The 14090-nt window shown below is 40.4% G+C and overlaps 1 protein-coding gene across 3 annotated transcripts in view; it reads right to left on the reverse strand.

Annotated features, from left to right (window-relative positions):
* The window catches only part of RAPGEF4 (Rap guanine nucleotide exchange factor 4), a 330219-nt gene that overhangs the window by 39148 nt on the left and 276981 nt on the right, over window positions 1–14090 (reverse strand). The window lies entirely within an intron of this gene.

The following is a 14090-nucleotide window of genomic DNA, read 5'->3' on the forward strand; positions in this document are numbered from 1 at the left end:
TAAACTCACTGAGGGTTGAGATGAGGAAACTTTCCTGCTATATCCATCTTCCGGTGAGGGACTCAGACACACTTTTTATGCATGCTTTCTTCTCTTGTTTAGAGCCATAATTTAATTCACATTGGCTTTTCATGCATGAATGGCTAGTCATCTTAACTATAAACTCTTTGAGGCTAGGTTAATACATTATTCTTCTTATATTCTAAACCATGCCCAGCATACTGAGGCTTACATGGAAATTTTACCCATTAATACAACAGATATTGATAGAATGTCTACTCTCTGTGTCTTGTGAAGGTCCCTGCTCTGTTTACATTCTTCTGTGGATTACAGTAGAGAGAACAGAATATGTGATCCAGAAAGAGTTTAGATTAGACATACCATTCCCTTTTCAGTGATTTATAGTAGTTCATATTATAGACAATTAATTCATAAAACAATCTCCTCTTTTTAACTGACACTTGCACACAGAGTACCTCAGTTAAGCCCTACTTTATAGTCTTGTGATGAAAGACATTGTGCTTTTTCTACAAGTTAGCAAACTTGACAGTAAAGGAGTGTAAACGACCAAGATTACATTGTGAGTTTTAAGTCCAAGACTGGTTTTAAATCCAAGACTCCTCATTCCAACTAGCTTAGTCCCCATTACACAATATCGCCATGCCTCATACCTGGCTACAAGACTGAGCATGTCCTAGCTTACAACCATGACTTAAAAGAAAACTGTCCCGTGGCAGTGCTATACTTGGGAGCTAAACCAGTCAAGGGCCTTTTCTAAAGGGACTATAAATAATGATCAAGGTAAATGACAGAATCTTAAAGCAAAGGTTTACTGCATGTAAATGGCTTGCAAAATGGCTTTCATAAATTGAGCACGGGATTCACAAAAAAAGAAAATTGCTCAACCTGTATTGCTACAATTCTCTTTGAGCTTACAATAAAACAGGGAAGAAAGATCACTTTATGTGAAAATTGTTTCGTTTCTGATTAACCCTTTGATCTCTTGCTTGTAGGCACACATAACTCAGTTTTTCTTTCCAAAGAATTTTAATGCTGGCCATTACTAAGACTTTTTAGAGTACCTTGCAGTATAGTCAGGCACGTGGTGGGTACCAAATGGGTAATTGGCTGATTGAAAACCATGTATTCGTTCATCTACAAATCAGTGAGAGAGAGAGACAGACTCTTTTCTACTTGTATGAGGCTGAAATGTTTGAAATACCAAAATGATAGCAAGATGATATAATTCTAACTTTCTAGGTTACCTTGACTTGGATCAAGAAAGCAACACAAACCCCTGTGTACTGGATCCAGAAACATCAGCTGCACACCTGTGGCTAACCTAGAGGGCTTTAGTGTAGAATGCCTAAATTGTCATTGTCTCTGTGGGTCAGGCAAAGATTCTTCTTGTCTTCTCTCTTGCTGGGGAAATCTGTCTTTTGTCTACAGTAAAAGATAGAAGAACACAACTGGAAGGATTAACATGTTTAACACCGCAAATGTGTGTAGAGCATTACAGTTTATAAGAAATATGTTGTGTGCTTACATGGTCATGTAATGCTCTCCACAAACCGGAAGGGTAAATATTTACAGATGAGGAGACTGAGGGTCAGAGAGGACTTCTGCCCAAGGTTGCTCAGTGAGTAAATGGCAGGGCTTACAAATCCAGACAGGGGCTCTTTCCATTATCACCACCCTCATGGCCCAAACAGTGGCTCTAGTGACTCCACACTAGTGCTCAGGTTCATGAAATTATTAGGAGTAATTGCATCTGGGAAGCAAAAATCCTAACAGGAGAGATTTCTCCTCCTCTCTCTTTTCCTTCTCTCTCCCTTCCTTAATTTTTTGTTGAAGCTCCTAGGTTTCTAGAGATGACTCAGCCGATCCAATCCTGAAACCAAGGGCTGACTGCCTGCCTCTCTTCACGTATACTCCATAGCCTCCTGGAGCTAGAATTGACTGAATCCAGTGGGACCAGGAAGAGGCTTTCCCTTTTTTCTTGTGAAAGTTACATATGTTTGCCTCTGGAAATAAACAAAAGGAAGCACTGATTTGTTTCACCAAGTCTTACCTTTCCTCTTTCAGGTATATATTTAACTAAGATGGGATGGGAGTTAATAGCACTTTCATAGCTGAATCCAAGTATGTGCTCAAGGATTCGGCCCCTCCACAGACAACATACCCTTCTATTCATCAACAGTCTGCTGAACCAGATTCTCAGGGGACACAGACAGGACTTTACATGTAATTGATTAGATGGTTACAGGTGAGGTACTAGGGCTTCTGTTTATCCCCATAACAATCTATCCAGATGTTTAGAACATTAATGTGATTTTTAGATTTTATTTAACTCCTACAAAAAACAAGTGGAGAGAGAAAAAACTATATTCCCTTCAGACAGTAATCAGAAGAATAAAGAACATCTCACCAGGGCCCTTGTCTCAATATGATGTCAGAAATGCACCCTAACGAGTAACATTTCAAATAATATGTTCATAAATTCACATACATCTGAAAGGGTCCAGAAACCATTATTTTTGTGGCTAAAGTTGGAGTTATAATGTGTTAACCATTTGATGGAGAAAGTCCAATGTAGAATAAAAATCTGAGTCTTCTCCAGCACAAATAGTAGCTTAAAAGGATTATTAATGCATACCACACACATTTTTAACATATGAAGGACACTACTGAAGATACATACTTAGTTAATGTCTATTTCAAGAGGGATTAAGTTCAGTTCAGTTCAGTCACTCAGTCGTGTCTGACTCTTTGCGTCTCCATGAATCGCAGCACGCCAGGCCTCCCTGTCCATCACCAACTCCCAGAGTTCACTCAGACTCACGTCCATCGAATCAGTGATGCCATCCAGCTATCTCATCCTCTGTTGTCCCCTTCTTCTCCTGCCCCCAATGCCTCCCAGCATCAGAGTCTTTTCCAATGAGGCAACTCTTCGCATGAGGTGGCCAAAGTACTGGAGTTTCAGCTTTAGCATCATTCCTTCCAAAGAAATCCCAGGGCTGATCTCCTTCAGAATGGACTGGTTGGATCTCCTTGCAGTCCAAGGGACTCTCAAGAGTCTTCTCCAACACCACAGTTCAAAAGCATCAATTCTTCGGTGCTCAGCCTTCTTCACAGTCCAACTCTCACATCCATACACGACCACAGGAAAAACCATAGACTTGACTAGACGGACCTTTGTTGGCAAAGAAATGTCTCTGCTTTTCAATATGCTATCTAGGTTGGTCATAACTTTCCTTCCAAGGAGTAAGCGTCTTTTAATTTCATGGCTGCAGTCACCACCTGCAGTGATTTTGGAGCCCAGAAAAATAAAGTCTGACACTGTTTCCACTGTTTCCCCATCTATTTCCCATGAAGTGATGGGACCAGATGCCATGATCTTCGTTTTCTGAATGTTGAGCTTTAAGCCAACTTTTTCCCTCTCCACTTTCACTTTCATCAAGAGGCTTTTGAGTTCCTCTTCACTTTCTGCCATAAGGGTGGTGTCATCTGCATATCTGAGGTTATTGATATTTCTCCCGGCAATTTTGATTCCAGCTTGTGCTTCTTCCAGTCCAGCGTTTCTCATGATGTACTCTGCATAGAAGTTAAATAAGCAGGGTGACAATATACAGCCTTGACGTACTCCTTTTCCTATTTGGAACCAGTCTGTTGTTCCATGTCCAGTTCTAACTGTTGCTTCCTGACCTGCATACAAATTTCTCAAGAGGCAGGTCAGGTGGGCTGGTATTCCCATCTCTTTCAGAATTTTCCACAGTTTATTGTGATCCACACAGTCAAAGGCTTTGGCATAGTCAATAAAGCAGAAATAGATGTTTTTCTGGAACTCTCTTGCTTTATCCATGATCCAGCGGATGTTGGCAATTTGATCTCTGGTTCCTCTGCCTTTTCTAAAACGAGCTTGAACATCAGGAAGTTTACAGTTCACATATTGCTGAAGCCTGGCTTGGAGAACTTTGAGCATTGCTTTCCTAGCATGTGAGATGAGTGCAATTGTGCGGTAGTTTGAGCATTCTTTGGCATTGCCTTTCTTTGGGATTGGAATGAAAACTGACCTTTTCCAGTCCTGTGGCCACTGCTGAGTTTTCCAAATTTGCTCGCATATTGAGTCTAGCACTTTCACAGCATCATCTTTCAGGATTTGAAATGTCTCAACTGGAATTCCATCACCTCCACTAGCTTTGTTCATAGTGATGCTAACAGTGGATTAGTAAAGAATATAAAATATATGATAATCTAATGATTTATTATCAAGAAATACATGTATAGAATAAGAATAAGGTCATGGCTCATAATATCATGACAGCTGGGTTCTGTTAAGAAGCAATATGGCTACTCGAATTCATGGGGAAAAGAGTCACAGAAAGATAATATGGTTCTGGTATCTGATTCTCGTACCTCATAAAGTGCTAGGTTAAAGTCTGTAAGAGATTCTGGAATTATTCCTTGAATTGTTATTTTCAACACAATTAAGAAAAAGCCAGAATAGTCAAATTGGCCACCTCATATACTAAGGTGATTTCAGATGATTCACAGAATCAAAGAATCTGAGTTGTAAAAGTCCTTTGATTTTTTTCTCCTTTAACTCTATCATTTTATCATTTTTAAATATAAATTTATTTATTGTAATTGGAGGCTAATTACTTTACAGTATTGTATTGGTTTTTCCATACATCAACATGAATCAGCCATGGGTGTACATGTGTTCCCCATCCCGAACCCCCCTCTCCCCTCCCTCCTCCCTCCCTATACCATCCCTCTGGGTCATCCCATTGCACCAGCCCCAAGCATCCTGTATCATGCATCGAACCTGGACTGGTGATTCATTTCACATATGATATTATACATGTTTCAATGCCATTCTCCAAAATCATCCCACCCTTGCCTCTCCCAGAGTCCAAAAAACTGTTCTATACATCTGTGTCTCTTTTGCTGTCTCGCATACAGGGTTATCGTTTCCATCTTTCTAAATTCCATATATATGCATTAGTATACTGTATTGGTGCTTTTCTTTCTGGCTTACTTCATTCTGTATAATAGGCTCCAGTTTCATCCACCTCATTAGAACTGATTCAAATGTATTCTTTTTAATGGCTGAGTAATACTCCATTGTGTATATGTACCACGGCTTTCTTATCCATTCGTCTGCTGATGGACATCTAGGTTACTTCCATGTCCTGGCTATTATAAACAGTGCTGCGATGAACACTGGGGTACACGTGTCTCTTTCCCTTCTGGTTTCCTCAGTGTGTATGCCCAGCAGTGGGATTGCTGGATCATAAGGCAGTTCTATTTCCAGTTTTTTAAGGAATCTCCACACTGTTCTGCATAGTGGCTGTACTAGTTTGCATTCCCACCAACAGTGTAAGAGGGTTCCCTTTTCTCCACACCCTCTCCAGCATTTATTGTTTGTAGACTTTTGGATAGCAGCCATTCTGACTGGCGTGAAATGGTACCTCATTGTGGTTTTGATTTGCATTTCTCTGATAATGAGTGATGTTGCAACTCCACCATTTTAGAGGCAAAGAAACATGTAGAGTGAGGTAAAGTGATTTTTCTGAAATTTATCAATGGAATTCTTAGAACTAGAACTCAATTCTCTTACCTCCCTTTCCAGTACTCTGTTGACTTCTCTATGTTATTGTGTGTCTAATATTATTGTTTCTTTATCCAAACATACATTATGCAGCAGAATTAGGTGACTTAGCATTTTGTTGGATAATGGAAAAACCCATCTGAGATATAGAACCTATCCCCCAAAGCCCTCAAAGAAGACAAAGCACATATAGAAGATTAAGATTTAATGGTTGCAGCCTTTGCGATCTGAGAGCCAAGAAGGCAGGATCCCTAGGGTCTAAACTAGACCCTCTCTGCTATAGTTTTAACCACTTCTCTTGTCCAATGCCTGTTGCTTTAGAAAGCAGTGTTAAAATTACTGATGATTCAGATCCTAACTTGAGGTTTCTCATTATGGTAATAAGACCTTTCACCTCCAAGAGCATTAAATCAGAATCCTTCAGCAACACGATGGACCTACAGATTATTATATTAAGTGAAGTAAGTCAGACAGAGGAAGACAAATATATCACTTACATGTGGAATCTAAAAAAAAAAAACATGATACAAATGATTTACATACAAAATTGAAACAGACCCACAGAAATAGCAAACAATCTTATGGTTACCAAAGGGGATAGAGGAATGGGGAGAGATAAATTAGGAGTTTGGGATTAATATATGTGTGTGTGTGTGTGTGTGTGTGTTTTGGTTGCTGAGTCGTGTCCGACTCTCTGTGACCCCATGGACTGTAGTTCACCAGGCTCCTCTGTCCATGGAATTCTCCAGGCAAGAATCCTGGAGTGGGTTGCCATTCCTTCTCAAGGGGACCTTCCTGACCCAGGGATCAAACTGCGGTCTCCCACATTGCAGACAGATTCTTTACCATCTGAGCCACCAGGGAAGCCCAACATATTCCCTGGTGGCTCAGATGGTAAAGCCCAACATATATATATAATATAATATATATATATATATAACATAAATAAGACCTGGTGGCTCAGATGGTAAAGCCCAACATATATATATAGATAGATATATATACATATATAATAAATAAGACCTACTATGTAGCACAGTGGAGAAGGCAATGGCACCCCACTCCAGCACTCTTGCCTGGAAAATCCCATGGACGGAGGAGCCTGGTGGGCTGCAGTCCATGGGGTGGCTAGGAGTCGGACATGACTGAGTGACTTCACTTTCACTTTTCACTTTCATGCCTCGGAGAAGGAAATGGCAACCCACTCCAGTGTTATTGCCTGGAGAATCCCAGGGACGGGGGAGCCTGGTGGGCTGCCGTCTATGGGGTCGCACAGAGTCGGACACGACTGAAGCGACTTAGCAGCAGCAGCATGTAACACAGGGAAGCATATTCAACATCTATTAATAACCTATAATGGAAAAGTATATGAAAAAGTATATATATATATATAACATGCTGTGCTTAGTCACTTCAGTCATGTCTGACTCTGTGATTCTATGGACTGTAGCCCATCAGGCTCCTCTGCCCATGGAGTTCTGCCATGCCACATTGAACCCGTATTCTTTACCATCTGAGCCACCAGGGAAGCCCAAGAATAATGGAGTGGGTAGCCTATCCCTTCTCCAGGGGATCTTCCTGACCCAGGAATTGAGTAGCAGTCTCTTGCACTGCAGGCAGATTCATTACCAGCTGAACTACCAGGGAAGCCTGTATATATGTGTGTGTGTGTGTGTATATATATATATATATATATATATATATGAATCACTTTGCTCTACACTTGAAACTAAAACAATACTTTAATTAACTATTCTTCAAGAAGAAAAAAGTGAAAAATACAAAAAATGGAATCCTTAAGAGCAGGAACCATGTCTTAAACTCTTCGTGAATCTCTGCATTTCCTAATAAAGGATTGGGCACATGAAACATAAAAAGCCTTGAATGTTTACCTTAAACTATTCAATGACACTGTTTGGAGTGCTACATATAATAGTATTTTCTTATACTTCTCCCCCCTAACCCCAATCCACAGCTCTTTAAAGTGAAAGTCGCTCAGTTGTGTCTGATTCTTTGCGACCCCATGGACTATACAGTTCATGGAATTCTCCAGGCCAGAATACCTTCTCCAGGGGATCTTCCCAACCCAGGAATTGAACCCAGGTATCCTGCACTGCAGGCAGATTCTTTACCAGCTGAGCCACAGGGGAAGCTCTTTAAAGGGAAGCTCTTTAGAACTATCTAAATTACCTTTAATTCCATTTTGTTGAGATATTCAATACAAATCATAGATATATTCTAAATAACTTCATATTCAATGTCACCAGGTTAGGTCTACAACAAATACCAACTTCTGGTATATTTTTAAAATAGAATATTTCAGTTATTGGGTACTTAGTCTACAGGCCCACAGGCTTTTAGAATGACTAAATCTTCATTGAATCAGACCAACTCCTTTGACATCACAAAATCATGAATGAGGACAAACTGGATCTGTTTTCAGCGAGGTATTTGGGCTGGGACTCAGAAGAGGTGAAGGCCACAGAGCCTTTCTACCCCGCCAACAGCAGGTTTAATATTCCATTGAGTCATTTTCCTCATGCCGGCTCTGCTGTTCAAACACTATAATTATTTCATATATTTTTACCTAGTTATTATCTTACTCACCACAGGCACCTGTAATTTTTCTGTATTTTTTTTTTTTTACTGCTCATTTACTTATTCTTAATTCAGCTAATAATGGTTCCACGTATTAAAATTATCATGGGGAAAGTAAGTGAAAACCTCCTAGGATGTAGAGGCAGCAGATTCATTACAGCCTACAACAGGGAATAAAATATTATGTATACTTTTTGCAGTAAGTACATGCTAATTATGCAGCTATTTATAAAACACTTATCAACATTCAAACTGATACTCTTCAATGTTGTTGTTTTTTAAAACCCTGCTTTGCATGCAAGATCTCTGCTTGAAGCTGAAAACAAACTTTGGGGGTCATCTGCCCACTGACTCAACAAAGCTTTACTATATTCTTTACCTTATGCTATGTCCGTCTCGTGGTGTACAATCATTTGTTTATAGAGGGGCAATATTTATAAGGGGCTTTAAGGTTTATCATGTACTTTCACACACATAGCCTTATTTGATCTTCACAACAACCTGGTGAGGAGGGTAGGGCAGGTGTAATTACCCCTATTATACAGGCAGGGTTCAGAGAGGTTAAAGATAATTGCAAGGCATATAGCTTAAAGGATGTAGGTTTTAAACACGGGTCTCCTGACTTCAGAGCTCTTGTTCTTCCCACTGTATTATGGGCCTCTTTACTACCCAGCTTGCCTTTTGAAGCGCCTCCCCTCCCCCATCCTGAGCACTAAGTCTGTTCCTTCCTTGATGCAACGTGTGCTTGGGAACTCAGGTTCTGGAATTAGACCACCTGGGTTCATCTTGTGGCTTCCCCACTTTTCTGTGAGACCAGTCTCTCCATCAGTAAACTTCCTAGGATAGCTGTCGAGGAGGAGATGAGGCAATACTGGTGAACCATGCAGAATATATCTCAGACATACCAGCTGCTCAGTTAAAGGTTACTGATCATCAATATTATTACTGCTCTACCTCTGGAAATAATTCAGAGTCTGGAAATGGATGGTTTTGGAATTCTTCACAAGACCTGGCATTCCTGGGTTGATCTCTGTTTGTGTGTACCTGTTAACTTGGAGCTCACAGAAGCTCTTCCTACTTCTTATTTTCTTGCTCAGAATTTTTTTTTTTTCTCACTGATTTTCAGAATTCTCTGTTTCTACAAGTCTTTAGTTCTTGGCTATTTTTAGTTTTAGGCAGGGGCTTGTACTCATAGCAGAGCAGCTAGGACTTGGTCTAACGCAACACATTGCTTAGGTTCAAATACTGTCCCAACCCTTGTTTTTTGTTGGTGTTCAGTCACCCAGTCGTATCCTACTCTTTGCAACCCCATGGACTGCAGCATGCCAGGCCTCCCTGTCCCTCATCATCTCCTGGAGTTTGCCCAAGTTCATGTTCGTTGCATCAGTGATGCTGTCCAGCCCTCTCATCCTCTGACGCCCTCTTCTCCTTCTGCCCTCCATCTTTCCCAGCAAGAGGGACTTTTCCGTTGAGTCATCTGTTCAGGTCAGATGACCAAAATACTGGAGTTTCAACTTCAGCATCAGTCCTTCCAGGGAGTATTCAGGGTTGATTTCCCTTAAGATTGACTGGTTTGATCTCCTTGCTGTCTTAAGGGACTTTCAGGAGTCTTCTCCAGCACCACAGTTTGAAGGCATGAATTCTTTGGTGTCCTGCCTTCTTTATAGTCCAGCTCTCACAATCGTAAGCAACCACTGGGAAGACCATAGCCTTGACTATATGGACCTTTGTCGGCAGAGTGATGTCTCTGCCTTTCAACACACTGTCTAGATTTGTCATTGCTTTCTTGCCAAGAAGCAATTGTCTTTTGATTTCATGGTTGCAGTCACCATTCGCAGTGATTTTGGAGCCTGAGAAGAGGAAATCTACCACTGCTTCCACCTTACCCCTTCTATTTGCCATGCAGTAATAGGGCTGGATGCCATGATCCTAGTTTTTTGGTTTTTTTTTTTAGTCTTAAGCCGGCTCTTTCACTCTCCTCCTTCACCCTCATCAAAAGACTCTTTAGTTCCTCTACACTTTCTGTCATTAGAGTGGTGTCATCCACATATCTGAGGTTGTTGATGTTTCTCCTGCCAATCTTGATTCCGGCTTATACTTCATCCAGCCCGGCATTTCTCATGGTGTGCTCAGCATACACTTTAAACCAAAAGGGTAACAGCAGAGAGCCCTGTTGTACTTCCTTCCTGACCATGAACCAGTCAGTTGTTCCATACAGGGTTCTAACTGTTGCTTCTTGATGCGCATATGGGTTTCTCAGGAGACGGGTAAGATGGTCTGGTATTCCCATCTCTCTCAGAGTTTTGCACAGTCTGTCATGATCTACAACCCTTACTAGTAGGTAACTTGGAGCACATTATTCATCTGCTCAGTCTCACTTCCTTAATGCAAAAAGAGTACACATCTCCCAGTGTTAATATGAGGCTGAGAAAGATACATATAAAATATTTTGTAGAACATCTGATAATATAGTCATTTTCTTTGAAAGAGGATACTATGTTCATAGCATCACCAAACTACGCCTTCTTATTTGAAATAAATTCTCAAATTGTATATCTGCAGGACTAAATTGCTCTCATAGTGACACAGAGATCAAACATTTTTTCAGAAACCAAGTAAGGGACTAGAATGATAAAATTTGGCTTCAACAGAATTGAAGCTGACAATTTTCCTTAGAAATGCAAAGAATATCCCTAAAAACATGGCTTTAAGAATCTGATACCCTTTTGTAAATCTTGGTTTACAAATTTTGGTTAGTGTTCCTCTTAGAGAATCCAAGTCAGCTTATAAAGAGAACATCCCCAGATCATATTCACAAAGAAATAAGAGATGGATACCCTGCCTTTTCAATAAGGAAACCTATTGTATTTACTCCATATAAGGCAGTTTTAGCTAAGACTTAGTGTTCAGTAAGCATTTGTGGAATTATCTGAACAAAATGATGGCGTTTTATTTGCATATATTGATTTCAAAAGATCTACAGCATATACTGATAGATGAAAGAACACATATTTTCACAAAGCATGTATAACATGATCTCACATACATAAGATTATACATGTATATAAGTTCTGAAAGATTTTTCATAATTCAACGGTGAGATATCAGGTGAACTTTGTTCTCTTTTTCTGTAAATTGAATTTTTCACAGTGAGAATGTTCTATTTTTAACGATGACCAAGCCATCTATATTCAGAGAAATGATATGAAAAAATTAATGGCAGAAAAATGGCTCTGTTTGTTTAGTAACAAAACATACATAATTATTTAGAGTATGACCCATCCTTATGTTTCAAAGCATATATCTAAATGTATAGGAAAAAGACTGAAAGGCTACATATCAAAATGTTAACCACAGTAATACCTGGTAAGGTTATAAAGGGCAGGGGTTAATTTTCTTTTTAAAGACGAACAGAAAATTGAACTGTATTTTAAGTGCAGATTTTTAAAAGATTAAAGAAACTAGAGATGAAAAGTACAGAAATTGAACAAATATAATTTAAGAAACTCATTATAAAGCACTTGTATTCATCAGGCCAAATCATGTCCCAAGCATATCTAATGAATAGAGTCTCTCTCATTAGCACATAAAAGGCCTGAAATATTAATGTTAAACAGAGTTCTACCATCGTCTCCTATGCTAAAAGCAAAATTGGAGGAGACGCACAATGTGGATTAAGGACAGAACAGACGCCAGTGGCTCAGAGCTCAAGTCTTTTCTGTACTAGTAATTACCTTTCTCTGAGCAAATCATAATTTTTCATTATCCTAGTTTATTGATTTGGAAAAAGAGCAGTGAAAATACTGACTTCTTCATAGGGCTGCTATGAAAAGTCACATATATTAATAAGTACTTTAAAAACACACAGCCAAATCAACGCACTTAATTTAAGTGCTTTAATGGAACGCAGTTAAGTATTTTACTATCCCTAAATCCCATAACAACATGGGTATTAGCCTACTTGTTCAGTTTTACATTCTAGCTCCCTGTCACATGAGGACATGATGCTAAACAGTTTATGTGTTGTTTTTTTTTTTTTTCCTGACTGTTCATCTTCTATTTCTCCACTTTCTCCATTTTTCTTTATAGGCAGTCTCTGAAAAACTATTCAGTAAAGTGCTTTGCCTTCCTTTGACCAAGACGTCACCAGTCACCCGGGCTACTCCCAGGGATGTGGGAATGAGGCAAGGGCCCAGGAAGCTCAGCTGGTAAGAATCCACCTGCAGTGCAGGAGACCCCGTTTGACTCCTGGGTCGGGAAGATCCCCTAGAGAAGGGATAGGCTACTCACTCCAGTATTGTTGGGCTTCCCTGGTAGCTCAACTGGTAAAGCATCCACCTGTAATGTGTGAGACTTGGGTTCAATCCCTGGGTTGGGAAGATCCCCCAGAGGAGAGAACAGCTACCCACTTCAGTATTCTTGCCTGGAGAATTCCACGGACTTTAGCCCACCAGATTCCTCTGTCCATGGGGTCGCAAAGAGTCGGACTTGACTGAGCAACTTTCACTTTCACTTTAGTCTAGCAGCTGTTCCTTCGTTGCTGCCCCCAAGGTTCCTTTCTAAGGCCTGGGCTCTAAGGATTCCTTCCATTCTCTGAGTTACCCCATCCTTTTGATGAATTCCCTTATTGCTTAAGTCAGTTACGGTTTGTTAATGCTACTTATGATTGAAAAAGAAGCTTATGTAAGGAAGCTATATAGCATCTCTCTGGAGCCAAACACACTAGAAATTGAGTCCTTAGCATGGTTTAAACACACTTACACACACATGACCTTCAAAGTTACAGCCCTTTCCATTTGCTTGCCTGCAGCAGGATGTCTTCCTGGCCTTGCAGGCATTACAGGACAGTAATTCTTGTTTTATTCCCAGTATCTATAAGCTGAAACTCCAGTACTTTGGCCACCTCATGCAAAAAGTTGACTCATTGGAAAAGACCCTGATGCTGGGAGGGATTGGGGGCAGAAGGAGAAGGGGACGACAGAGGATGAGATGGCTGGATGGTATCACTGACTCGATGGACGTGAGTCTGAGTGAACTCTGGGAGTTGGTGATGGACAGGGAGGCCTGGCGTGCTGTAATTCATGGGGTCGCAAAGAGTCGGACACGACTGAGCAACTGAACTGAACTGAATTGAAGGACTGGACTTAAGCTGTCCTATATAGCCGCCGCTAGTTACATGTGGCTATTTACATTTAAATTAACTGAAATTAAATAAAATTAACAATACAGTTCCTCAGTCATAGAACCCAATTTCAAGGCTAGTGGCTACTGGGCTGCACAGATACAGAACATATCCATCACTATAAAACAAAAAAAGTTCTATCAGACACTTTATTTGGTTTCAACAAATCAGGCCCACTTTTATTTTAGCCAACTGAAGCACAAATAAACATGTATCATGCAATAAATTTCCAAGAAATGTTTCGAAACTCTAAAGGATAAGCTTCTGAAAGAGTAAGTTGTGAAGGAAAAAAGTGCCACACCCCAGGCTTGGAATCCTAACACCTGGATAAATCCTAGTTCTGCCACTTGCCTTAGACATGTTTGTTTTTGAGGCTCAGAATTCTCACTTTTAAATAAAACTGACACTAACCCAATAAACTCCTATATGGATAAAGAGGTATAATATGGGTCAGTGGTGCCTGGCATGTAAAGGGTTGTTTCAAAACAGAACGGTTAAGAGAATCTGAGTTCTCATGGGGCAGGGTGTGAGGGGGGTGGCCTGAGGACTTAGGTAGTGTGGATGGTACCCAACCATCCTGACTGCCTCCATCTCTGAGAAAAGTTAGGACTGGACACCACAGGCCTCCCTTGACCCTACTGTCCACTTCTCCTGCCTTCGCCTCCCCTCCACGTCATTACCCCCCACCTCTACACC

Source organism: Bos taurus, chromosome 2 (genome assembly GCF_002263795.3).
Source record: "Bos taurus isolate L1 Dominette 01449 registration number 42190680 breed Hereford chromosome 2, ARS-UCD2.0, whole genome shotgun sequence".
Taxonomy (NCBI): domain Eukaryota; kingdom Metazoa; phylum Chordata; class Mammalia; order Artiodactyla; family Bovidae; genus Bos; species Bos taurus.